At 42.9% G+C, this 26,876-nt stretch overlaps 3 long non-coding RNA genes across 6 annotated transcripts; all 3 read right to left on the bottom strand.

Annotated features, from left to right (window-relative positions):
• Window positions 1–3,682: 3,682 nt before the first annotated feature.
• Window positions 3,683–5,262, bottom strand: LOC140586897 (uncharacterized). 2 transcript variants are annotated; one of them, XR_011988687.1, is made up of 3 exons: window positions 5,135–5,262; window positions 4,834–4,992; window positions 3,683–4,185 (listed from the first exon to the last, which is right to left on the bottom strand). It is a non-coding gene; the product is annotated as an uncharacterized lncRNA (long non-coding RNA). The 2 variants fall into 2 exon arrangements; XR_011988686.1 differs by lacking the exon at window positions 5,135–5,262 and having other exon boundaries at window positions 4,834–5,062.
• Window positions 5,263–9,298: 4,036 nt separating this feature from the next.
• On the bottom strand, window positions 9,299–10,856 carry LOC140586900 (uncharacterized). 2 transcript variants are annotated; one of them, XR_011988693.1, is made up of 3 exons: window positions 10,752–10,856; window positions 10,451–10,609; window positions 9,299–9,801 (listed from the first exon to the last, which is right to left on the bottom strand). It is a non-coding gene; the product is annotated as an uncharacterized lncRNA (long non-coding RNA). The 2 variants fall into 2 exon arrangements; XR_011988692.1 differs by lacking the exon at window positions 10,752–10,856 and having other exon boundaries at window positions 10,451–10,646.
• Window positions 10,857–14,921: 4,065 nt separating this feature from the next.
• Window positions 14,922–16,478, bottom strand: LOC140586899 (uncharacterized). Of its 2 annotated transcripts, XR_011988691.1 has the most exons (3): window positions 16,374–16,478; window positions 16,073–16,231; window positions 14,922–15,424 (listed from the first exon to the last, which is right to left on the bottom strand). It is a non-coding gene; the product is annotated as an uncharacterized lncRNA (long non-coding RNA). The 2 variants fall into 2 exon arrangements; XR_011988690.1 differs by lacking the exon at window positions 16,374–16,478 and having other exon boundaries at window positions 16,073–16,272.
• Window positions 16,479–26,876: the final 10,398 nt, after the last annotated feature.

Here is a 26,876-nt window from a genome sequence, read left to right as displayed (position 1 = left end):
CGGGGAATGCGTAGGGGAGACCGGGTATGGTTGTAACACTTTTTGCTTTACCACCTATAACTCGATCACTGAATTTTTGAGCTAGAGATTTACATTTTTTCTATTAAGTACCTGTAGAAAAGGCTGTTAAATGAGCGGTTTGTTTAATTGTGCAGTGTTTTGAGCAGGCATTATTTCGGCCATTGGAGGCGTCACGCAGGACCCCAGGTTGGTTTTTTTCTTCTCTTCTTCGCTTTCCTTTAGGCTGGATGCAGAGTTCAACGTAGTTATACAAAGTTTTGTTGGGTTTATGGTGTAGTTGTGCGTGCATGCTGAGTAAGTATGCAGTTCATTCGTACCGCAACTATGCTTTGTAACCGGAGCAAATGTTTATTGTTTTATACGTTTGTAATTTAAAATAAACATATCGCGCTGATCGCAGTTCGCTGCGTTAATGCCGCTCAGTTTTGAGTATTGTATGTTTATTTGCGTTTTGTAATACAAATGGTTAATATAATTTAATATCTATATTTGTTTAATGTTTGTAAAACTATGTTACCCGTGAGCGGTAGTTATATGTTGATTCCTATGTTCTTATTTCTGTTTCAGTAAACCACAATTGCATATTTCCCCAACGAGTATCCGGACTGTTTTATTGGTGGTGTGTTAATGCGCTACTATCCAACTATAGGATAACCTGTCAAAAGTAGGCAAACAAACCCAGTGTTCTGATCGGACACTCTGTAAAGGTTACCACCGGGAGAGAATCGGCGTCCCTTTTTTTTTAAACGACACTCTTCTACATGGTCCTTCGAGCCGGATAGGGTAAGTTTTACAGCAGTAATGATGGATGACAGAGAAAAGGATCTTGTCCTGAGTCAGGGGAGGCCTCGTAGAACAATTCGTCCTCCATGCTACCTAGACGAATATGAGACAGGCCATCATTACAGACAAAGAGGATTACCTGCATCATATCACCACCCTGATGCAAGAGAATATATGACGGATAGTTTCTCGGCGCATGACCAGCAGAGAAATGAACACTCATCACCTGGTAGTGTCCCAGAATGGGTGAAGACACTCAGGGAAGAGAACGATCAGCTGAGGAGAGATATTCGTGAACTAATTGAGTGGCGTGCATCGCAGACTTCTCCAACTCATATCCAGTCAGCTGCTCCTAGGCAGAGCCAAGATGATGAGGAAAGAGCCTCAACCTCATCCAGTATCGGCACCCCAATCTCCCAATATGGAGTCATGATGTCAGGCGATCAGTGGGATCCATGTCACGCAGGCCAACAGTCAAATCCAGTGCCTTGGGAGCATCGAGAGCCGTCAGTATGTGAGGGAGAAGAGGTAAATGAGATTGTGGAGCGGGTCAGGGATATTGCATTGCCACATAAGCAGTACCTTCATTCATCTGGTTATGGACCACACCAGTCCCGACGGTCATCTCGCCATGTGACTCCTGAACGCCATCATGGTAACTCATTAAACAAGCCGCTCATTTAACAGCCTTTTCTACAGTACCCACATTTGTTTGCTACAAACTGCACCAAGTCAAACCTCTGCAAGAATATCACAGACCTGGTGAGTTCATGACAAATAGGCCTACATGGTGCTCCTTTGTTACAACCTGCCCCACTACCGGGGTAGGATGTAACACGTGTTGCGGTAAGTTGCAACAGTTAGACAAAAGAAGCAAAAACACTGGCCACACTGTGCTATATGGTTCAAAAAGAAGTTTTTGAAGACTGACCATAACTCATATATCCACTAGTGTGCTAGAACAAACTTTCTTAATGCTATGTATGCTTAATCAATACTCTACTACAATGCATCTGAGCAAAAAAAACATCCAAGTCAAATAAAAATAATGTGTGTGTGTGTGTGTGTGTGTGTGTGTGTTCTTAATCGGTCACAATGCTGACAAATGAATCTTGGTAACCCTGCAGTACAGGCTTGGTGGGCCCAGATACTGTCAGTCTATAATACAGGTCTGCCGCCTGAGTCAAATATTCTGCCAGCACCTTCTCCTGCACCTCAGAGAAGACTTTGTCGCTGCTGTGGTAACCTTCACTGGGAAGATCACTGGACCCCTGGTCTCTCAGCTTCTGCAGTGATTTGCAGTATCTGCTCAGTGTTACATGGCAGATCCCGTGTGCCTTCGCAACTGACCTGACTGACTTGCCCTTCCTTGTGACCTCATCAGATGCTTTTTTAAAAACACTGGCAGGCACACCTCTTTCAGTCTTTCTTTTCTACTGTCTAGACATTCTGTAAAATTATTAAAATCAAGAAAGTGTCCTTATTTGTATGTAAGGGGATGGTTGTAACACTTAAAGATGTGTTACAACCCAGCCCAGCCCTCTTAGCTATTGCACCTTCCTCTGTTGATCTGAGTGCTGTTACTGGACTGATCATTAAGCAGTGAGGCAGATTGCACCACCAACTACAGAGTAAATGAACAGATAGACTGGAAATACACTCACTGGCCACTCTATTAGGTATACCTGTTCACCTGTCTGTATGTCAGCAGCACAATGTATAAAATCATGCAGATCAAAGTCATGCTCATATCAAACACCAGAATGGGGATTTAAGTGACTTTGAAGGTCACATTGTTCTTGGTGTTAGGTGGACTGGTATGAGTATTTCAGGATATGCTGATCGACTGGTATTTTCACCATCTTTAGGGTTTACAGAGAATGGGCCGAAAAAGAAAAAACATCCAGTGAGCTGTGGTTCTCTGGGAAAAAATGCCTTGTTGATGGCAGACGTCAGGGACAGACTGGCTCTAGGTGATAGAAAGGCAAGAGTAACTCAACAACTCGTTACCACCAAGGTATGCAGAAGAGCATCTGTGAATGCACAACACATCCAACTCTGAAGCTGATGGGCTACAGCAGCGGAAGACCACACCAGGTGCCACTCCTGTCAGCTACAAACAGGAAACTGAGGCTACAGCGGGCACGGGCTCACCGAAATTAGACAATGGAAGACTGGAAAGAGGTTGCCTGGTCAGATGAGTCTCAATTCACTGCTGCAACATCCAGATGGTAGGGCCAGAATTTAGTGTAAGCAAAATTTTATTTGCACACTTTGGGGCCCTTAGTGCCAACTGAGCAATGTTTAAATGCCACAGCCTACCTGAGTATTGTTGCTGACCATGTCCATCCCTTTATGACCACAGTGTACCCAGCTTCTAATAGCTACTGCAGCAGGGTAACGTGCCATGTCACAGAGCTCATATCATCTCAGACTGGTTTCTTGAACATGAAAATAAGTTCACTGTACTCAAATGGCCTCCACAGTCACTAGATTTCAATAGAGCACCTATGGAATGGGAGATTTGGATGGATGGATGGATGGATTTGCAACAGAAGAGTCGCTTATACGTTAGCCGAATGACAGCAGGCAGAAACTGGCGCGTTTTTCAGTAATATACCGGAGTTAAACTTATTTACACACTTTTAACACAAACACTGGCAGCTATTAACTCATAGGTGGTAGTAAAGCTGAAATTAAAATAAGACAACACTTATTTTGATACTTTTTTTGTTTGTTCTTTTTCTTAACCGTTCCTTCCTCCTATTCCTCTGTCTCTGCTTATTGACGTTTAGGAGAGAGTGCCAAACATAAATTAACGATGCAAGATTTTCAAACCAAGACAGACAAAGCACAAAAGAGACAACAAAGACACAAATATTGTATATATGTTTTATTGTAAAGCTCATATCCTAGCATATCTTATCCTAGCATATCTACAAACAAATTTACTTTTGTATAGCACGATATCACATTACACCGTCTCAAAGAGCTTTACAGCATCCCCACCCAAAGCCCCCAGTGAGTAAGCCATACATAGGCGACAGTGGCAAGGAAAAACTCCCTATTAGGAAGAAACCTTGGGAGGGACCAGACTCAAAGGGGGAGCCCATCCTCCAGGGGCTGGCAGGGAGAGTCAACTTATCTAACTTACCTACCTTAGCTTATCTAACTTACCTACCTTAGCTTATCTAACTGAAGTACCAACACTTAAACGACATCTCTATTAATACGCCGTCCCCGGCCGTAGCCCATTATTAATCCATTACTCCTGGCGGATTGCTGAGGCTGCCCCTGGCCCCTCTCAGGTCGCCGGTCACTGGAGCCATCGAAGTCCGTGCTTCGCCGTCCCCGGCCATAGCCCATTAGTCCAGCAGTATTCTGTTTAAAGACAAGGAGAGGTTATTGATATTGTATTGAACCTCTGTGGGTATTAAAGGTATATCCACAAGCAAGCCAGCAATAGTCCTAATTCACACTGTGGTGTACGCGAAACACCCCCCCTCCTAAGCGGCAGCATATACGATTCCATCCAGCACCCTCCCTTAGCACGCCATATTGCACGAGCCCAACTACCCATCCTAAAACAAACACACACATACATACACAAAGAAAATTAAAAAGGGCACTTCCCCATCTTCCACGAGAGCCACCCATAGGGTCTGGTCAGCTAACTGGCAGAGAGAGTGTTATGCCAAAAAAGGCATCCCTGTCGAAGAATGCATGCCTGTCTCTAAATGACCGATTGGTCACTGATCTGAAACGAGTTGAGCTACTTTGTCGAGTTAGGCTACCGTAGTGCTAATCGATAGCCCTAACCCTTACCCTAACCCACCAAACCCACCCCCCCTAAAACCCTAACCCTCAAAAAAAAAACCTAAAACCCCAACCCTAACCCCCAAAAAACCCCTAAAAGCTCAACTAGTCAGAACACCGGCATGCATTCTGCGGCAGGGATGCCTTTTTCGGCATAATGCATGTTATACTCTAATTCAAGTGTTCTAATAGTCTCTTAATCTAGGGCTTTACCTTCGGCATGTAACACTTCCTCCGCGTCTTATCTATCCTTTCCGTTTCCTTACTTGTTATTTTAATTTTGATAATAATTTTAATTTTGATCTTGATTACTTTAATTTCGTTTCTCTCCATTTTACAGAAGACTTCAAAACGCAGTCACTCGTTAAAGCGCTGGAAAGAAGTTTGAGAAAAGAAGCACATGTGATTCAAAAGTAATCAAGCTGTTGTCACGGATGCCCATTCGTACCATAACTGACAATACGATCCTATGCAGGTCGTCGGCGACTTTCGGCCGCGATCGGCTCCTACTGACCGGTCGTAGGTCCGATTCGGCCGTAAGCAGGGTTGCCAACTCTGACGCATCTGGCGTGACACTCACGCTTTCAAACTGAAACGCTCACAGCAAGAAATCTTACGGCGAATATCTATTAATCCATTTAAACCAAAAATTGCCTACATGAAAAGCGTTGGGGCAGTTTGTAAATAGTCTGCAGGGTTTGCAAGGTAATAAAACTGTTATATACATGTAAATATATGTGTGTAGACTTGTCTCGAATTCAAAATCTCACGCCAACGCCAACTCGATCATTCGCTGTCTAAAGCTATACGCGCTGCAATGTCTTGTAGTACTTATTTTATGTGCATTCGCGCTGTTATGACAAGAAATCACTGTGCATTTTAGCTACAAATTAGCCACATAAATGTTAAAATGCAGGGTAATTTTTCGTCATAACAGCGTGGACGCACATAAAATAAATAGGCATTTGCGCTGCTATAACGAGGAATTGCCGCGCGTGTACGGGGAATGCGTAGGGGAGACCGGGTATGGTTGTAACACTTTTTGCTTTACCACCTATAACTCGATCACTGAATTTTTGAGCTAGAGATTTACATTTTTTCTATTAAGTACCTGTAGAAAAGGCTGTTAAATGAGCGGTTTGTTTAATTGTGCAGTGTTTTGAGCAGGCATTATTTCGGCCATTGGAGGCGTCACGCAGGACCCCAGGTTGGTTTTTTTCTTCTCTTCTTCGCTTTCCTTTAGGCTGGATGCAGAGTTCAACGTAGTTATACAAAGTTTTGTTGGGTTTATGGTGTAGTTGTGCGTGCATGCTGAGTAAGTATGCAGTTCATTCGTACCGCAACTATGCTTTGTAACCGGAGCAAATGTTTATTGTTTTATACGTTTGTAATTTAAAATAAACATATCGCGCTGATCGCAGTTCGCTGCGTTAATGCCGCTCAGTTTTGAGTATTGTATGTTTATTTGCGTTTTGTAATACAAATGGTTAATATAATTTAATATCTATATTTGTTTAATGTTTGTAAAACTATGTTACCCGTGAGCGGTAGTTATATGTTGATTCCTATGTTCTTATTTCTGTTTCAGTAAACCACAATTGCATATTTCCCCAACGAGTATCCGGACTGTTTTATTGGTGGTGTGTTAATGCGCTACTATCCAACTATAGGATAACCTGTCAAAAGTAGGCAAACAAACCCAGTGTTCTGATCGGACACTCTGTAAAGGTTACCACCGGGAGAGAATCGGCGTCCCTTTTTTTTTAAACGACACTCTTCTACATGGTCCTTCGAGCCGGATAGGGTAAGTTTTACAGCAGTAATGATGGATGACAGAGAAAAGGATCTTGTCCTGAGTCAGGGGAGGCCTCGTAGAACAATTCGTCCTCCATGCTACCTAGACGAATATGAGACAGGCCATCATTACAGACAAAGAGGATTACCTGCATCATATCACCACCCTGATGCAAGAGAATATATGACGGATAGTTTCTCGGCGCATGACCAGCAGAGAAATGAACACTCATCACCTGGTAGTGTCCCAGAATGGGTGAAGACACTCAGGGAAGAGAACGATCAGCTGAGGAGAGATATTCGTGAACTAATTGAGTGGCGTGCATCGCAGACTTCTCCAACTCATATCCAGTCAGCTCCTCCTAGGCAGAGCCAAGATGATGAGGAAAGAGCCTCAACCTCATCCAGTATCGGCACCCCAATCTCCCAATATGGAGTCATGATGTCAGGCGATCAGTGGGATCCATGTCACGCAGGCCAACAGTCAAATCCAGTGCCTTGGGAGCATCGAGAGCCGTCAGTATGTGAGGGAGAAGAGGTAAATGAGATTGTGGAGCGGGTCAGGGATATTGCATTGCCACATAAGCAGTACCTTCATTCATCTGGTTATGGACCACACCAGTCCCGACGGTCATCTCGCCATGTGACTCCTGAACGCCATCATGGTAACTCATTAAACAAGCCGCTCATTTAACAGCCTTTTCTACAGTACCCACATTTGTTTGCTACAAACTGCACCAAGTCAAACCTCTGCAAGAATATCACAGACCTGGTGAGTTCATGACAAATAGGCCTACATGGTGCTCCTTTGTTACAACCTGCCCCACTACCGGGGTAGGATGTAACACGTGTTGCGGTAAGTTGCAACAGTTAGACAAAAGAAGCAAAAACACTGGCCACACTGTGCTATATGGTTCAAAAAGAAGTTTTTGAAGACTGACCATAACTCATATATCCACTAGTGTGCTAGAACAAACTTTCTTAATGCTATGTATGCTTAATCAATACTCTACTACAATGCATCTGAGCAAAAAAAACATCCAAGTCAAATAAAAATAATGTGTGTGTGTGTGTGTGTGTGTGTGTTCTTAATCGGTCACAATGCTGACAAATGAATCTTGGTAACCCTGCAGTACAGGCTTGGTGGGCCCAGATACTGTCAGTCTATAATACAGGTCTGCCGCCTGAGTCAAATATTCTGCCAGCACCTTCTCCTGCACCTCAGAGAAGACTTTGTCGCTGCTGTGGTAACCTTCACTGGGAAGATCACTGGACCCCTGGTCTCTCAGCTTCTGCAGTGATTTGCAGTATCTGCTCAGTGTTACATGGCAGATCCCGTGTGCCTTCGCAACTGACCTGACTGACTTGCCCTTCCTTGTGACCTCATCAGATGCTTTTTTAAAAACACTGGCAGGCACACCTCTTTCAGTCTTTCTTTTCTACTGTCTAGACATTCTGTAAAATTATTAAAATCAAGAAAGTGTCCTTATTTGTATGTAAGGGGATGGTTGTAACACTTAAAGATGTGTTACAACCCAGCCCAGCCCTCTTAGCTATTGCACCTTCCTCTGTTGATCTGAGTGCTGTTACTGGACTGATCATTAAGCAGTGAGGCAGATTGCACCACCAACTACAGAGTAAATGAACAGATAGACTGGAAATACACTCACTGGCCACTCTATTAGGTATACCAGTTCACCTGTCTGTATGTCAGCAGCACAATGTATAAAATCATGCAGATTAAAGTCATGCTCATATCAAACACCAGAATGGGGATTTAAGTGACTTTGAAGGTCACATTGTTCTTGGTGTTAGGTGGACTGGTATGAGTATTTCAGGATATGCTGATCGACTGGTATTTTCACCATCTTTAGGGTTTACAGAGAATGGGCCGAAAAAGAAAAAACATCCAGTGAGCTGTGGTTCTCTGGGAAAAAATGCCTTGTTGATGGCAGACGTCAGGGACAGACTGGCTCTAGGTGATAGAAAGGCAAGAGTAACTCAACAACTCGTTACCACCAAGGTATGCAGAAGAGCATCTGTGAATGCACAACACATCCAACTCTGAAGCTGATGGGCTACAGCAGCGGAAGACCACACCAGGTGCCACTCCTGTCAGCTACAAACAGGAAACTGAGGCTACAGCGGGCACGGGCTCACCGAAATTAGACAATGGAAGACTGGAAAGAGGTTGCCTGGTCAGATGAGTCTCAATTCACTGCTGCAACATCCAGATGGTAGGGCCAGAATTTAGTGTAAGCAAAATTTTATTTGCACACTTTGGGGCCCTTAGTGCCAACTGAGCAATGTTTAAATGCCACAGCCTACCTGAGTATTGTTGCTGACCATGTCCATCCCTTTATGACCACAGTGTACCCAGCTTCTAATAGCTACTGCAGCAGGGTAACGTGCCATGTCACAGAGCTCATATCATCTCAGACTGGTTTCTTGAACATGAAAATAAGTTCACTGTACTCAAATGGCCTCCACAGTCACTAGATTTCAATAGAGCACCTATGGAATGGGAGATTTGGATGGATGGATGGATGGATTTGCAACAGAAGAGTCGCTTATACGTTAGCCGAATGACAGCAGGCAGAAACTGGCGCGTTTTTCAGTAATATACTGGAGTTAAACTTATTTACACACTTTTAACACAAACACTGGCAGCTATTAACTCATAGGTGGTAGTAAAGCTGAAATTAAAATAAGACAACACTTATTTTGATACTTTTTTTGTTTGTTCTTTTTCTTAACCGTTCCTTCCTCCTATTCCTCTGTCTCTGCTTATTGACGTTTAGGAGAGAGTGCCAAACATAAATTAACGATGCAAGATTTTCAAACCAAGACAGACAAAGCACAAAAGAGACAACAAAGACACAAATATTGTATATATGTTTTATTGTAAAGCTCATATCCTAGCATATCTTATCCTAGCATATCTACAAACAAATTTACTTTTGTATAGCACAATATCACATTACACCGTCTCAAAGAGCTTTACAGCATCCCCACCCAAAGCCCCCAGTGAGTAAGCCATACATAGGCGACAGTGGCAAGGAAAAACTCCCTATTAGGAAGAAACCTTGGGAGGGACCAGACTCAAAGGGGGAGCCCATCCTCCAGGGGCTGGCAGGGAGAGTCAACTTATCTAACTTACCTACCTTAGCTTATCTAACTTACCTACCTTAGCTTATCTAACTGAAGTACCAACACTTAAACGACATCTCTATTAATACGCCGTCCCCGGCCGTAGCCCATTATTAATCCATTACTCCTGGCGGATTGCTGAGGCTGCCCCTGGCCCCTCTCAGGTCGCCGGTCACTGGAGCCATCGAAGTCCGTGCTTCGCCGTCCCCGGCCATAGCCCATTAGTCCAGCAGTATTCTGTTTAAAGACAAGGAGAGGTTATTGATATTGTATTGAACCTCTGTGGGTATTAAAGGTATATCCACAAGCAAGCCAGCAATAGTCCTAATTCACACTGTGGTGTACACGAAACACCCCCCCTCCTAAGCGGCAGCATATACGATTCCATCCAGCACCCTCCCTTAGCACGCCATATTGCACGAGCCCAACTACCCATCCTAAAACAAACACACACATACATACACAAAGAAAATTAAAAAGGGCACTTCCCCATCTTCCACGAGAGCCACCCATAGGGTCTGGTCAGCTAACTGGCAGAGAGAGTGTTATGCCAAAAAAGGCATCCCTGTCGAAGAATGCATGCCTGTCTCTAAATGACCGATTGGTCACTGATCTGAAACGAGTTGAGCTACTTTGTCGAGTTAGGCTACCGTAGTGCTAATCGATAGCCCTAACCCTTACCCTAACCCACCAAACCCACCCCCCCTAAAACCCTAACCCTCAAAAAAAAAAACCTAAAACCCCAACCCTAACCCCCAAAAAACCCCTAAAAGCTCAACTAGTCAGAACACCGGCATGCATTCTGCGGCAGGGATGCCTTTTTCGGCATAATGCATGTTATACTCTAATTCAAGTGTTCTAATAGTCTCTTAATCTAGGGCTTTACCTTCGGCATGTAACACTTCCTCCGCGTCTTATCTATCCTTTCCGTTTCCTTACTTGTTATTTTAATTTTGATAATAATTTTAATTTTGATCTTGATTACTTTAATTTCGTTTCTCTCCATTTTACAGAAGACTTCAAAACGCAGTCACTCGTTAAAGCGCTGGAAAGAAGTTTGAGAAAAGAAGCACATGTGATTCAAAAGTAATCAAGCTGTTGTCACGGATGCCCATTCGTACCATAACTGACAATACGATCCTATGCAGGTCGTCGGCGACTTTCGGCCGCGATCGGCTCCTACTGACCGGTCGTAGGTCCGATTCGGCCGTAAGCAGGGTTGCCAACTCTGACGCATCTGGCGTGACACTCACGCTTTCAAACTGAAACGCTCACAGCAAGAAATCTTACGGCGAATATCTATTAATCCATTTAAACCTAAAATTGCCTACATGAAAAGCGTTGGGGCAGTTTGTAAATAGTCTGCAGGGTTTGCAAGGTAATAAAACTGTTATATACATGTAAATATATGTGTGTAGACTTGTCTCGAATTCAAAATCTCACGCCAACGCCAACTCGATCATTCGCTGTCTAAAGCTATACGCGCTGCAATGTCTTGTAGTACTTATTTTATGTGCATTCGCGCTGTTATGACAAGAAATCACTGTGCATTTTAGCTACAAATTAGCCACATAAATGTTAAAATGCAGGGTAATTTTTCGTCATAACAGCGTGGACGCACATAAAATAAATAGGCATTTGCGCTGCTATAACGAGGAATTGCCGCGCGTGTACGGGGAATGCGTAGGGGAGACCGGGTATGGTTGTAACACTTTTTGCTTTACCACCTATAACTCGATCACTGAATTTTTGAGCTAGAGATTTACATTTTTTCTATTAAGTACCTGTAGAAAAGGCTGTTAAATGAGCGGTTTGTTTAATTGTGCAGTGTTTTGAGCAGGCATTATTTCGGCCATTGGAGGCGTCACGCAGGACCCCAGGTTGGTTTTTTTCTTCTCTTCTTCGCTTTCCTTTAGGCTGGATGCAGAGTTCAACGTAGTTATACAAAGTTTTGTTGGGTTTATGGTGTAGTTGTGCGTGCATGCTGAGTAAGTATGCAGTTCATTCGTACCGCAACTATGCTTTGTAACCGGAGCAAATGTTTATTGTTTTATACGTTTGTAATTTAAAATAAACATATCGCGCTGATCGCAGTTCGCTGCGTTAATCTTAATGCCGCTCAGTTTTGAGTATTGTATGTTTATTTGCGTTTTGTAATACAAATGGTTAATATAATTTAATATCTATATTTGTTTAATGTTTGTAAAACTATGTTACCCGTGAGCGGTAGTTATATGTTGATTCCTATGTTCTTATTTCTGTTTCAGTAAACCACAATTGCATATTTCCCCAACGAGTATCCGGACTGTTTTATTGGTGGTGTGTTAATGCGCTACTATCCAACTATAGGATAACCTGTCAAAAGTAGGCAAACAAACCCAGTGTTCTGATCGGACACTCTGTAAAGGTTACCACCGGGAGAGAATCGGCGTCCCTTTTTTTTTAAACGACACTCTTCTACATGGTCCTTCGAGCCGGATAGGGTAAGTTTTACAGCAGTAATGATGGATGACAGAGAAAAGGATCTTGTCCTGAGTCAGGGGAGGCCTCGTAGAACAATTCGTCCTCCATGCTACCTAGACGAATATGAGACAGGCCATCATTACAGACAAAGAGGATTACCTGCATCATATCACCACCCTGATGCAAGAGAATATATGACGGATAGTTTCTCGGCGCATGACCAGCAGAGAAATGAACACTCATCACCTGGTAGTGTCCCAGAATGGGTGAAGACACTCAGGGAAGAGAACGATCAGCTGAGGAGAGATATTCGTGAACTAATTGAGTGGCGTGCATCGCAGACTTCTCCAACTCATATCCAGTCAGCTGCTCCTAGGCAGAGCCAAGATGATGAGGAAAGAGCCTCAACCTCATCCAGTATCGGCACCCCAATCTCCCAATATGGAGTCATGATGTCAGGCGATCAGTGGGATCCATGTCACGCAGGCCAACAGTCAAATCCAGTGCCTTGGGAGCATCGAGAGCCGTCAGTATGTGAGGGAGAAGAGGTAAATGAGATTGTGGAGCGGGTCAGGGATATTGCATTGCCACATAAGCAGTACCTTCATTCATCTGGTTATGGACCACACCAGTCCCGACGGTCATCTCGCCATGTGACTCCTGAACGCCATCATGGTAACTCATTAAACAAGCCGCTCATTTAACAGCCTTTTCTACAGTACCCACATTTGTTTGCTACAAACTGCACCAAGTCAAACCTCTGCAAGAATATCACAGACCTGGTGAGTTCATGACAAATAGGCCTACATGGTGCTCCTTTGTTACAACCTGCCCCACTACCGGGGTAGGATGTAACACGTGTTGCGGTAAGTTGCAACAGTTAGACAAAAGAAGCAAAAACACTGGCCACACTGTGCTATATGGTTCAAAAAGAAGTTTTTGAAGACTGACCATAACTCATATATCCACTAGTGTGCTAGAACAAACTTTCTTAATGCTATGTATGCTTAATCAATACTCTACTACAATGCATCTGAGCAAAAAAAACATCCAAGTCAAATAAAAATAATGTGTGTGTGTGTGTGTGTGTGTGTGTTCTTAATCGGTCACAATGCTGACAAATGAATCTTGGTAACCCTGCAGTACAGGCTTGGTGGGCCCAGATACTGTCAGTCTATAATACAGGTCTGCCGCCTGAGTCAAATATTCTGCCAGCACCTTCTCCTGCACCTCAGAGAAGACTTTGTCGCTGCTGTGGTAACCTTCACTGGGAAGATCACTGGACCCCTGGTCTCTCAGCTTCTGCAGTGATTTGCAGTATCTGCTCAGTGTTACATGGCAGATCCCGTGTGCCTTCGCAACTGACCTGACTGACTTGCCCTTCCTTGTGACCTCATCAGATGCTTTTTTAAAAACACTGGCAGGCACACCTCTTTCAGTCTTTCTTTTCTACTGTCTAGACATTCTGTAAAATTATTAAAATCAAGAAAGTGTCCTTATTTGTATGTAAGGGGATGGTTGTAACACTTAAAGATGTGTTACAACCCAGCCCAGCCCTCTTAGCTATTGCACCTTCCTCTGTTGATCTGAGTGCTGTTACTGGACTGATCATTAAGCAGTGAGGCAGATTGCACCACCAACTACAGAGTAAATGAACAGATAGACTGGAAATACACTCACTGGCCACTCTATTAGGTATACCTGTTCACCTGTCTGTATGTCAGCAGCACAATGTATAAAATCATGCAGATCAAAGTCATGCTCATATCAAACACCAGAATGGGGATTTAAGTGACTTTGAAGGTCACATTGTTCTTGGTGTTAGGTGGACTGGTATGAGTATTTCAGGATATGCTGATCGACTGGTATTTTCACCATCTTTAGGGTTTACAGAGAATGGGCCGAAAAAGAAAAAACATCCAGTGAGCTGTGGTTCTCTGGGAAAAAATGCCTTGTTGATGGCAGACGTCAGGGACAGACTGGCTCTAGGTGATAGAAAGGCAAGAGTAACTCAACAACTCGTTACCACCAAGGTATGCAGAAGAGCATCTGTGAATGCACAACACATCCAACTCTGAAGCTGATGGGCTACAGCAGCGGAAGACCACACCAGGTGCCACTCCTGTCAGCTACAAACAGGAAACTGAGGCTACAGCGGGCACGGGCTCACCGAAATTAGACAATGGAAGACTGGAAAGAGGTTGCCTGGTCAGATGAGTCTCAATTCACTGCTGCAACATCCAGATGGTAGGGCCAGAATTTAGTGTAAGCAAAATTTTATTTGCACACTTTGGGGCCCTTAGTGCCAACTGAGCAATGTTTAAATGCCACAGCCTACCTGAGTATTGTTGCTGACCATGTCCATCCCTTTATGACCACAGTGTACCCAGCTTCTAATAGCTACTGCAGCAGGGTAACGTGCCATGTCACAGAGCTCATATCATCTCAGACTGGTTTCTTGAACATGAAAATAAGTTCACTGTACTCAAATGGCCTCCACAGTCACTAGATTTCAATAGAGCACCTATGGAATGGGAGATTTGGATGGATGGATGGATGGATTTGCAACAGAAGAGTCGCTTATACGTTAGCCGAATGACAGCAGGCAGAAACTGGCGCGTTTTTCAGTAATATACCGGAGTTAAACTTATTTACACACTTTTAACACAAACACTGGCAGCTATTAACTCATAGGTGGTAGTAAAGCTGAAATTAAAATAAGACAACACTTATTTTGATACTTTTTTTGTTTGTTCTTTTTCTTAACCGTTCCTTCCTCCTATTCCTCTGTCTCTGCTTATTGACGTTTAGGAGAGAGTGCCAAACATAAATTAACGATGCAAGATTTTCAAACCAAGACAGACAAAGCACAAAAGAGACAACAAAGACACAAATATTGTATATATGTTTTATTGTAAAGCTCATATCCTAGCATATCTTATCCTAGCATATCTACAAACAAATTTACTTTTGTATAGCACGATATCACATTACACCGTCTCAAAGAGCTTTACAGCATCCCCACCCAAAGCCCCCAGTGAGTAAGCCATACATAGGCGACAGTGGCAAGGAAAAACTCCCTATTAGGAAGAAACCTTGGGAGGGACCAGACTCAAAGGGGGAGCCCATCCTCCAGGGGCTGGCAGGGAGAGTCAACTTATCTAACTTACCTACCTTAGCTTATCTAACTTACCTACCTTAGCTTATCTAACTGAAGTACCAACACTTAAACGACATCTCTATTAATACGCCGTCCCCGGCCGTAGCCCATTATTAATCCATTACTCCTGGCGGATTGCTGAGGCTGCCCCTGGCCCCTCTCAGGTCGCCGGTCACTGGAGCCATCGAAGTCCGTGCTTCGCCGTCCCCGGCCATAGCCCATTAGTCCAGCAGTATTCTGTTTAAAGACAAGGAGAGGTTATTGATATTGTATTGAACCTCTGTGGGTATTAAAGGTATATCCACAAGCAAGCCAGCAATAGTCCTAATTCACACTGTGGTGTACGCGAAACACCCCCCCTCCTAAGCGGCAGCATATACGATTCCATCCAGCACCCTCCCTTAGCACGCCATATTGCACGAGCCCAACTACCCATCCTAAAACAAACACACACATACATACACAAAGAAAATTAAAAAGGGCACTTCCCCATCTTCCACGAGAGCCACCCATAGGGTCTGGTCAGCTAACTGGCAGAGAGAGTGTTATGCCAAAAAAGGCATCCCTGTCGAAGAATGCATGCCTGTCTCTAAATGACCGATTGGTCACTGATCTGAAACGAGTTGAGCTACTTTGTCGAGTTAGGCTACCGTAGTGCTAATCGATAGCCCTAACCCTTACCCTAACCCACCAAACCCACCCCCCCTAAAACCCTAACCCTCAAAAAAAAAACCTAAAACCCCAACCCTAACCCCCAAAAAACCCCTAAAAGCTCAACTAGTCAGAACACCGGCATGCATTCTGCGGCAGGGATGCCTTTTTCGGCGTAATGCATGTTATACTCTAATTCAAGTGTTCTAATAGTCTCTTAATCTAGGGCTTTACCTTCGGCATGTAACACTTCCTCCGCGTCTTATCTATCCTTTCCGTTTCCTTACTTGTTATTTTAATTTTGATAATAATTTTAATTTTGATCTTGATTACTTTAATTTCGTTTCTCTCCATTTTACAGAAGACTTCAAAACGCAGTCACTCGTTAAAGCGCTGGAAAGAAGTTTGAGAAAAGAAGCACATGTGATTCAAAAGTAATCAAGCTGTTGTCACGGATGCCCATTCGTACCATAACTGACAATACGATCCTATGCAGGTCGTCGGCGACTTTCGGCCGCGATCGGCTCCTACTGACCGGTCGTAGGTCCGATTCGGCCGTAAGCAGGGTTGCCAACTCTGACGCATCTGGCGTGACACTCACGCTTTCAAACTGAAACGCTCACAGCAAGAAATCTTACGGCGAATATCTATTAATCCATTTAAACCTAAAATTGCCTACATGAAAAGCGTTGGGGCAGTTTGTAAATAGTCTGCAGGGTTTGCAAGGTAATAAAACTGTTATATACATGTAAATATATGTGTGTAGACTTGTCTCGAATTCAAAATCTCACGCCAACGCCAACTCGATCATTCGCTGTCTAAAGCTATACGCGCTGCAATGTCTTGTAGTACTTATTTTATGTGCATTCGCGCTGTTATGACAAGAAATCACTGTGCATTTTAGCTACAAATTAGCCACATAAATGTTAAAATGCAGGGTAATTTTTCGTCATAACAGCGTGGACGCACATAAAATAAATAGGCATTTGCGCTGCTATAACGAGGAATTGCCGCGCGTGTACGGGGAATGCGTAGGGGAGACCGGGTATGGTTGTAACACTTTTTGCTTTACCACCTATAACTCGATCACTGAATTTTTGAGCTAGAGATTTACATTTTTTCTATTAAGTACCTGTAGAAAAGGCTGTTAAATGAGCGGTTTGTTTAATTGTGCAGTGTTTTGAGCAGGCATTATTTCGGCCATTGGAGGCGTCACGCAGGACCCCAGGTTGGTTTTTTTCTTCTCTTCTTCGCTTTCCTTTAGGCTGGATGCAGAGTTCAACGTAGTTATACAAAGTTTTGTTGGGTTTATGGTGTAGTTGTGCGTGCATGCTGAGTAAGTATGCAGTTCATTCGTACCGCAACTATGCTTTGTAACCGGAGCAAATGTTTATTGTTTTATGCGTTTGTAATTTAAAATAAACATATCGCGCTGATCGCAGTTCGCTGCGTTAATGCCGCTCAGTTTTGAGTATTGTATGTTTATTTGCGTTTTGTAATACAAATGGTTAATATAATTTAATATCTATATTTGTTTAATGTTTGTAAAACTATGTTACCCGTGAGCGGTAGTTATATGTTGATTCCTATGTTCTTATTTCTGTTTCAGTAAACCACAATTGCATATTTCCCCAACGAGTATCCGGACTGTTTTATTGGTGGTGTGTTAATGCGCTACTATCCAACTATAGGATAACCTGTCAAAAGTAGGCAAACAAACCCAGTGTTCTGATCGGACACTCTGTAAAGGTTACCACCGGGAGAGAATCGGCGTCCCTTTTTTTTTAAACGACACTCTTCTACATGGTCCTTCGAGCCGGATAGGGTAAGTTTTACAGCAGTAATGATGGATGACAGAGAAAAGGATCTTGTCCTGAGTCAGGGGAGGCCTCGTAGAACAATTCGTCCTCCATGCTACCTAGACGAATATGAGACAGGCCATCATTACAGACAAAGAGGATTACCTGCATCATATCACCACCCTGATGCAAGAGAATATATGACGGATAGTTTCTCGGCGCATGACCAGCAGAGAAATGAACACTCATCACCTGGTAGTGTCCCAGAATGGGTGAAGACACTCAGGGAAGAGAACGATCAGCTGAGGAGAGATATTCGTGAACTAATTGAGTGGCGTGCATCGCAGACTTCTCCAACTCATATCCAGTCAGCTCCTCCTAGGCAGAGCCAAGATGATGAGGAAAGAGCCTCAACCTCATCCAGTATCGGCACCCCAATCTCCCAATATGGAGTCATGATGTCAGGCGATCAGTGGGATCCATGTCACGCAGGCCAACAGTCAAATCCAGTGCCTTGGGAGCATCGAGAGCCGTCAGTATGTGAGGGAGAAGAGGTAAATGAGATTGTGGAGCGGGTCAGGGATATTGCATTGCCACATAAGCAGTACCTTCATTCATCTGGTTATGGACCACACCAGTCCCGACGGTCATCTCGCCATGTGAATCCTGAACGCCATCATGGTAACTCATTAAACAAGCCACTCATTTAACAGCCTTTTCTACAGTACCCACATTTGTTTGCTACAAACTGCACCAAGTCAAACCTCTGCAAGAATATCACAGACCTGGTGAGTTCATGACAAATAGGCCTACATGGTGCTCCTTTGTTACAACCTGCCCCACTACCGGGGTAGGATGTAACACGTGTTGCGGTAAGTTGCAACAGTTAGACAAAAGAAGCAAAAACACTGGCCACACTGTGCTATATGGTTCAAAAAGAAGTTTTTGAAGACTGACCATAACTCATATATCCACTAGTGTGCTAGAACAAACTTTCTTAATGCTATGTATGCTTAATCAATACTCTACTACAATGCATCTGAGCAAAAAAAACATCCAAGTCAAATAAAAATAATGTGTGTGTGTGTGTGTGTGTGTGTGTGTGTGTGTGTGTGTGTGTGTGTGTGTTCTTAATCGGTCACAATGCTGACAAATGAATCTTGGTAACCCTGCAGTACAGGCTTGGTGGGCCCAGATACTGTCAGTCTATAATACAGGTCTGCCGCCTGAGTCAAATATTCTGCCAGCACCTTCTCCTGCACCTCAGAGAAAACTTTGTCGCAGCTGTGGTAACCTACACTGGGAAGATCACTGGACCCCTGGTCTCTCAGCTTCTGCAGTGATTTGCAGTATCTGTTCAGTGTTACATGGCAGATCTCATGTGTCTTTGCAACTGACCTGACTGACTTGCCCTTCCTTGTGACCTCATCAGATGCTTTTTTAAAAACACTGGCAGGCACACCTCTTTCAGTCTTTCTTTTCCATTGTCTAGACATTCTGTAAAATTATTAAAATCGAGGAAGTGTCCTTATTTGTATGTAAGGGGATGGTTGTAACACTTAAAGATGTGTTACAACCCAGCCCAGCCCTCTTAGCTATTGCACCTTCCTCTGTTGATCTGAGTGCTGTTACTGGACTGATCATTAAGCAGTGAGGCAGATTGCACCACCAACTACAGAGTAAATGAACAGATAGACTGGAAATACACTCACTGGCCACTCTATTAGGTATACCTGTTCACCTGTCTGTATGTCAGCAGCACAATGTATAAAATCATGCAGATCAAAGTCATGCTCATATCAAACACCAGAATGGGGAAGAAAGGTGATTTAAGTGACTTCGAAGGTGACATTGTTCTTGGTGTTAGGTGGACTGGTATGAGTATTTCAGAAAATGCTGATCGACTGCTATTTTCACCATCTTTAGGGTTTACAGAGAATGGGCCGAAAAAGAAAAAACATCCAGTGAGCTGTGGTTCTCTGGGAAAAAAATGCCTTGTTGATGGCAGAGGTCAGGGACAGACTGGCTCTAGGTGATAGAAAGGCAAGAGTAACTCAACAACTCGTTACCACCAAGGTATGCAGAAGAGCATCTGTGAATGCACAACACATCCAACTCTGAAGCTGATGGGCTACAGCAGCGGAAGACCACAGCAGGTGCCACTCCTGTCAGCTACAAACAGGAAACTCAGGCTACAGCGGGCACGGGCTCACCGAAATTAGACAATGGAAGACTGGAAAGAGGTTGCCTGGTCAGATGAGTCTCAATTCACTGCTGCAACATCCAGATCATAGGGCCAGAATTTGGTGTAAGCAAAATTTTATTTGCACACTTTGGGGCCCTTAGTGCCAACTGAGCAATGTTTAAATGCCACAGCCTACCTGAGTATTGTTGCTGACCATGTCCATCCCTTTATGACCACAGTGTACCCAGCTTCTAATAGCTACTGCAGCAGGGTAACGTGCCATGTCACAGAGCTCATATCATCTCAGACTGGTTTCTTGAACATGAAAATAATTTCACTGTACTCAAATGGTTACACTTGGAATAAAAAGGGTGGTTATACACTGGACCCAGTGCCTTGAGACCCTTCCTGACAGCAGATGTCATTACAATCACTGTTATTCAAAAGCACTATAATACTGTTAATCATTAAACGATCAACAAAAATGTCTTACTTTGAAACAGTGCGGGGCCTCAGCTGACACCCATTTAAACTGGAATAGAGAATTTGATATTCGTTTTGTGAAAGGGAAAGTTTCCATTACAATGTGAGCAACTTATTTTTAAATACGTGATTTAAGTATATGCCAGGAAACCGAGTATGTAAGTAGAGCATACGTGTATATCCCATGCACGGTCTGAATAAGGACCCCACGTATATTTACGTATATTAAGCTGTAGTGATGAGGATTCTCACGTTATCTGCGCTGACATTTTACGTGGGATCGTGGTGATACCGCTCCGACGGTGACACTGGTCCTACGCTCATATTTCTTGGCTTGTCTCGGCCAGCAGGGGACATAGCAGCGTCGCCCCACTCGTGCCGAGAAGATGGGCGACCGTTGAGCAGCAGATACTTATATGAAGCAGAACGAAAATCGCGAGAGCAACAAAGAATGTACGCGGTGCGCTCTGGCCAAAACACCGTCTGGCATTTCCCGAAGGGTTCAGGCGGAGTTGGGTAGCTCCTTGCTGGTGTTGCGCCATATTTTGTGACCGTCGTAATGCGTGACTTCAGGGGTGCCGTTTCACACGTTACTGGGAATGAAGGTTCCTGTTCACATGCACGTGCCGTCTGCACATCTTACATACCATAGTTTATTCATTTTTCAAAGCAGCAGCGTTTCCACTTTTTGTTCCGTCATCTTATTTTGGGACATTCTAAAACGCTTAATGTGAAAAAGCTTAATGTCGCTATTTTGGTACATTAAACCACACCAAGTTTGTCACACACATATCTGGTCATACAGACTTTCACCTGACAAAAAATCAACACCGAAATGCTAGGAATATGGACTTTATACTACTCTCTTCCTTGCCTGTGCCACGTCATGCTATCACAGAAAACACAAGACACAAGCAGGATAGACCAAAAGCTAAGGATAAAATAAAACCATAAAACAAACAGGTGAGACAGACCAAAGGCCAGCCTTGTTCCATGACTGGAAGGGTGTCAACTTTTAAGCTGCTCATGCAAGCCACTGAGCTACATAGCAGGCCAGGGAATAAGGATTCCCTGTCATTGCACAAATAAATCACTCCAGGTAATAGCAGACGCTATAGAAATGGAGGTGAAAAAGAAGAGATGGAGGAGAGAGGAAAGAAAGCAGAGGAGTCAGAGATCAGGAGACGAGCAAGAGAGAGAGTGAGCTGGGGCATTAGGGGCAGCGTGAGCAGCAGCTGCAGAAGCTGGGGCCGTTGGGGCATTAGGTGTAGGAGCAGTAGTAGGAATAGTGGGTGTAGCTGCGGGGGGGTTGGCTGCAGCAGGAGCTGTAGGAGGGGGATTGAAGGAGCCAAAGTTGCAGCCAGAGCAGACAGTGTAGGAGAGGCTGCAAAAAATGCAGCTGAAGATATCAGGAAAAACTGCAAAAGAAACTTGGGAATTAGGGCAGAGACTGACAAAAGCAAAGGAAACACTATATATAAAAAACTATAGTAGATCAAATGGAAGGAAGCAGCTGCTTCAGTGATAGATGCAAGTAAACAGCTGCTACATTAATTAGATGCAAGGAAAGAGCCGCTTCAGTGACTAAGCTGCAGGTCAGGCAGGACTATCTCCTGTGACAGAAGTGTGGGGTGCCACACGAAAACTAGTCAGACCTGGAGAATAAGCTCTCACACAGCTTCAGCAGCGACTCTGCTAAGATGGGATGACTCTTCCCAGCATGAATGCGATCAGCTGTGATCAAATGCCGCACATGAATCGGGGGGTTTTAACCGTCATCCTGCCCACATATTTACATACACGGGCTACCAACTGGGGCCATCAAGAATAATTTACTGAAAGAAGCAATGAAAATGGCAAAATAATAATGGCAAAACATTTCTTCTCAAAGTATTATTAGTCATGCAATTAATGTCATCTAATATTATTACAATTAATTTGCATACTTTGTAAAATGAAAATCTACACTTTTCTTCAACACAAAGCAGAGGTGTAAAGAGTACCTGAAAACCATACTTGAGTAAGAGTACAGATACCTTACTGTATAAATTACTCCATTACAAGTTACAAGTCACCAATTCCAATAAGACTTGAGTAAAAGTCGTAAAGTATCCAATTTTAAAAGAACTTAAGTATTTTACTCGTACTGAATGTAGGCTCAAAGAACACCAAGAAATGTGGAAAACAAGGAACTATTTATTTATGAGGCTTTATTTCCTAATATAGACATTAAATTGAACACCTCAATGTTTCAAAATGGCAGAAGAAGAAAATAGAACAAAAAGTCAGTCTCAGTCAAACTCAAATGTTCAAAAAAAAGGTAAAACAATAAAAAAACTAATAAAAAAACAAATTCAGAGCTGACTTTAATGGTGTCTTAAGGGCAATTCTTAAGGGCAATTCTTAAGGGTATTTCAAGCAAAAATGGAGCACTCCTAGTAATAAAATAATGACTTGAATTACACCATGATAATTATCAATATCGTTTGATATGATCATGATAAAAATATTTTTGCTATATCGCACAGCCTTAATGGATGCTACCACAGTGGCTTTGCTAACTAGCTAATAACTAGTAACCCATAGGAAGCAAGCTGAACAGTCGTTTGAGCAGACAGTAATATCTGATGACGCACAAAGTCTTTAAGTGTCAAGTCCTGTTAACTACATGGAAGCTATATTATCAGCAAGAAGGTCTTTACCTAGTTACCATAGTTTTGGTAGTGAGTCGGCTAGATAGTCAGCTAACTGATGGAAACGTTTAACCAGCAGCAAAACAACCACAAACAACCATGCGGGTCCCACAGTAAAATCTTTGTGCAGTAATTGACAGTCAATAGTGTGTCTAGCAGAAACATTAACAAACAAAATAATAAATAATAGATAGCACTGTTATTACACTGGGATACTAAAGTTGCTTATATTTTTGATACTCAGTACAAGTACAAAGTAGCCAAAAAAATACTTAAGTACAGTAACGAAGTCCATTTACTCAAGTACTTTACACCACTGCATAACTGACTGAAATTCATGATTAATGCCTTTATTTTACGGCTTATCTGGAGTCGTTTTGAGCACGATGTCACACATAGATTAATTGACTATGCAATGCAGCGATTTTTATTTATTGACATTTACCAAAGAGTTTTTGCAGACTAGCTGCATGTTATACCGCCATTGAAAAGGTACCATGCTACCGCATTTTTGAAAGCTGTTGTGTATTACATTTCATTAGTACAGGTGTTTTGACATTATAGCATACCTATCAGAATAGCACACTCTCAGTTAAAGCGCATGCGTAGAACAGAATTACATGTCCGCTAGCTCATAAATGTAGCATATTGCTGCAAGAATTTTCGACAGAAAGTAAGCAATTATGCTTTCCGGTTATTACGTGTAGTTACAGTTATAATAATAATTGATACTTTTATTGATCCCTGTGGGGAAATTGTCTTCTTTACACCTCCCTCAATTTGCTCTTTATAAATCAAGCTCTATGTGAAAGACAGTCACCTGTGTGGGCCCCCAGGAAGCTGGGTGTTAAGGGCCTTGCTAAAGGACGTGCTGAGGTTGGGTTTGGACCGGTGACCTTCTGATTACAGGCACAAGGACTTAGCCCATGTACTGAGCCACACCCCCCCCCCCCAGTTGTGTATTAGTAGCATTTATGATGTTTCTCTAATGTGAGCTAGTACATAACCCAGCTAGTACCAACCGTTGCAACAATACTCTAGTTTTCTGTCATACTCATTGTTTTATTTTCTTGCATTGTCCATTTTTGTTCATAGTCTTTAATATTCCAAATAACGACAATTTCAGATAACTACTGGAACAATGAGTTCTGGAGGGGAGCAAGCTCCGTTACATGCTATAGATATGTTGATCTGATACCTTTCCGTATCAGATTGTTACCACTGTTAAAAACCACAGGTATTTTATTCTGATTGTATGTATTTCCTTATTAGGGCACATTAGTTACTCCTGTTAAAAAATCCGTTTATTCTGACATTGTAAATTTCCTGAAGAGTTTACCCTCTTTAAAATGATGGAGTTCCACTTGTGCCAAAAATATGCTGATATGCATATGAGCTTTCCGTTTCTGCCAAAAATATGTAAACAGCACACAGTCCATGTCGGCTGAGCATGTGACAAAGCATTTGTCTGTGACGACTCTATTTTGTCAATGAGTTTGTCTGTGGAGCCCCTGAAGGAACCAAAAGGTGTCTGCTAATTAGATACCCAGGAATAAACTGTGTGGCCCCTGCCCAAGCATTGCTGCCCAAACAGCAGTCTCCTCCTTATGCCGCCGAGGGAGGAGTAGCAACTGGTTCCCCTGCCCCTTCCCCTCTCCCCCCTGCAGATGAGGATCATAACCGTTCAGCGCCCGACTCCACCTCCTTATCAGTGACGACGTGCCGCGGTCAAAAACTCAGGCAGTAGGACGAGGCAGAAAAAATTCTTGCCCCTATGTTGTTATTTACAAATCCTCAAGAGGGAGATAACTTTGGTCATCTGACACTGTAGATGAAGGAGTTGAAGGACATTGTCAGTGACCTGCTGGATCCCAGGCAGAACAGACCTCGCTATGTGGCAGCCCTTCTGATACAGGTCGCCCCGCGCATGGACTGGATGATGATGCATCAGTTTAAGCAGGAGCCTAGTAAATCCTGCGAGTGCTACACCGAACGACTGATGGCAGCTTTCTCCAACTACAGTGGGATGGACCGCCCAGCGAACCAAGAGTGTATGTGATGTAAAATACACTAAGAGAGCTCAGTTCCTTTAAAGAGAGGTACTTATAATACTCTGTATTAGTTTTCGTGAGCTGTCCTCTTAAAAAGTACAACACCAGTACTCCATATTCAAATTGTCCCATGAAAAACTACAACCTCCAAACATCAAACTACATGCTTCTATGTCACCTACACTTCAGACTTCATCCTCAAAATCAAAGCAGTATTAACACAAGCAACATCCATCACTTAAAGCCAATATAAGTCTGCTACAACTGGACTTATATCTAAGCAAAACAAACATTTTATGTTCAAGTTTTCTTAAAACTACTGAAACAAATAAATGGCTGCCCTACAGTTCCGCTGTTTTGTTTGTCACCCTGAATTATGTCCTTCATAGTGTGGAAAAAACCGAAGGCTGAGGAATGTTACGTAACACAGCTAGAATGCAATATCTCTCTCTGGTGTAATTCACTGTGTGGTCTTAAGTGTGGTGTCTTCTTCATAACACTCCCTAACTCTTGTATTCATGACCATGAGATAGGGTGGGCTGCTTTTCTTCCTTGCTTTGGCTAGTATTCCTCCCTTTCCTCCCCAGCCTTGGTTGGTGGTTCAGGCAGCATCACCTTGTTTTAGTAGACCCAGGTGCCATACATTTTGAAAGTAGGCTCAAGTGCACAAAATGTTCTAGCAGAAATCTTAGACAAACTCTGAATTACAAAGTAATCTGACTCCTTCTGAAGCTGTGAGAAATTGTTCATCTATATTTGCTGCATTGTCACTTGTTGATCTGCGTGTGCCCTGCTCCAGCAGTAAAGGGGAGATCGCGTGCAGAGCTGGTTTTCTGTAGGTCTGAGTAAAAATAAAATATCCTCTTCATACAGGAACCAAGTCTATGGCTGGAAATTTCTGCAACAGAGCCATTTAGTTATTTCTAGAAAAACATATAGAGCCAATGAAGGAACCTGATGTCATAGTAACACAGGTCACTGTCCGTGGTGCTGAATTCTCTACTAGATGGGCTTGTGCTGAATGAATAGGACAGCTGGCCAACGTGTCTGTGTGCTTCCACTGACTGGCACCGTGACAACGAGGGGGAAAAATTCATACAGTAAATTAGTTAACAATAATTAGTAATCACGTATAGTTCTCATTTATCATGATGTAAAATTCAAAAACCATTTCTGACTATTAATCTGCACATTTTAATAATTTAATTAATATTACCTAATTTGTTTATCATTTTCTGCAATCACTGTGCGTTAAAGCAAGTTTTAAAACTAGCTGTGAAATTGTTGATGCTGTTGTTGATCTGAATGTTGCTGACGGAGCCTTAGGATACGTCTTCATACAGATGAGTGAGGGGATGGATGCACTATTCTATGGAGGCCTCTGAAGAGAAAAAATGATCCCAATTTTATATTGAGAGGGATGGTTAATTCCATTTTAATGCAGACTGCGTTAAAAGTCCCTGTTCTGCCGTTGATCTTTTGCATGCATGCTATCATGTATTAGTTTACTCTGTATTTTGATCACGTCAAACTAAAGAATTTTTGGTCGTATTTTTGTTCCTAATTTTGAAGTAATTGTAAAATAAAAATGTTGTTCTTTTCCGCCGCCATGCTTCGTCTTACTTGTGAAGGTTATGCTTGCATTGAACTTGCTTTGTAGACAGTAAGATCCTGCCGGCATTAATTCTCCACTGTGTGGTAATTTTGAGAAATTGCGCACGTTTCTTATCCCGTCAGAATCGGTAAAACTAACGCCATGCGAATGTGTCTTAGCGCAGAGTTTAGAATATTTACGGTTTCCGGTCAATGAAGGCAGTTTGAAATAAA

Source organism: Paramormyrops kingsleyae, unplaced genomic scaffold, assembly GCF_048594095.1.
Source record: "Paramormyrops kingsleyae isolate MSU_618 unplaced genomic scaffold, PKINGS_0.4 ups83, whole genome shotgun sequence".
NCBI classification, from domain to species: Eukaryota; Metazoa; Chordata; class Actinopteri; order Osteoglossiformes; family Mormyridae; genus Paramormyrops; species Paramormyrops kingsleyae.
Note: the sequence above shows the minus strand (reverse complement) of the source record. Positions and strands in the feature narration are given on the sequence as shown.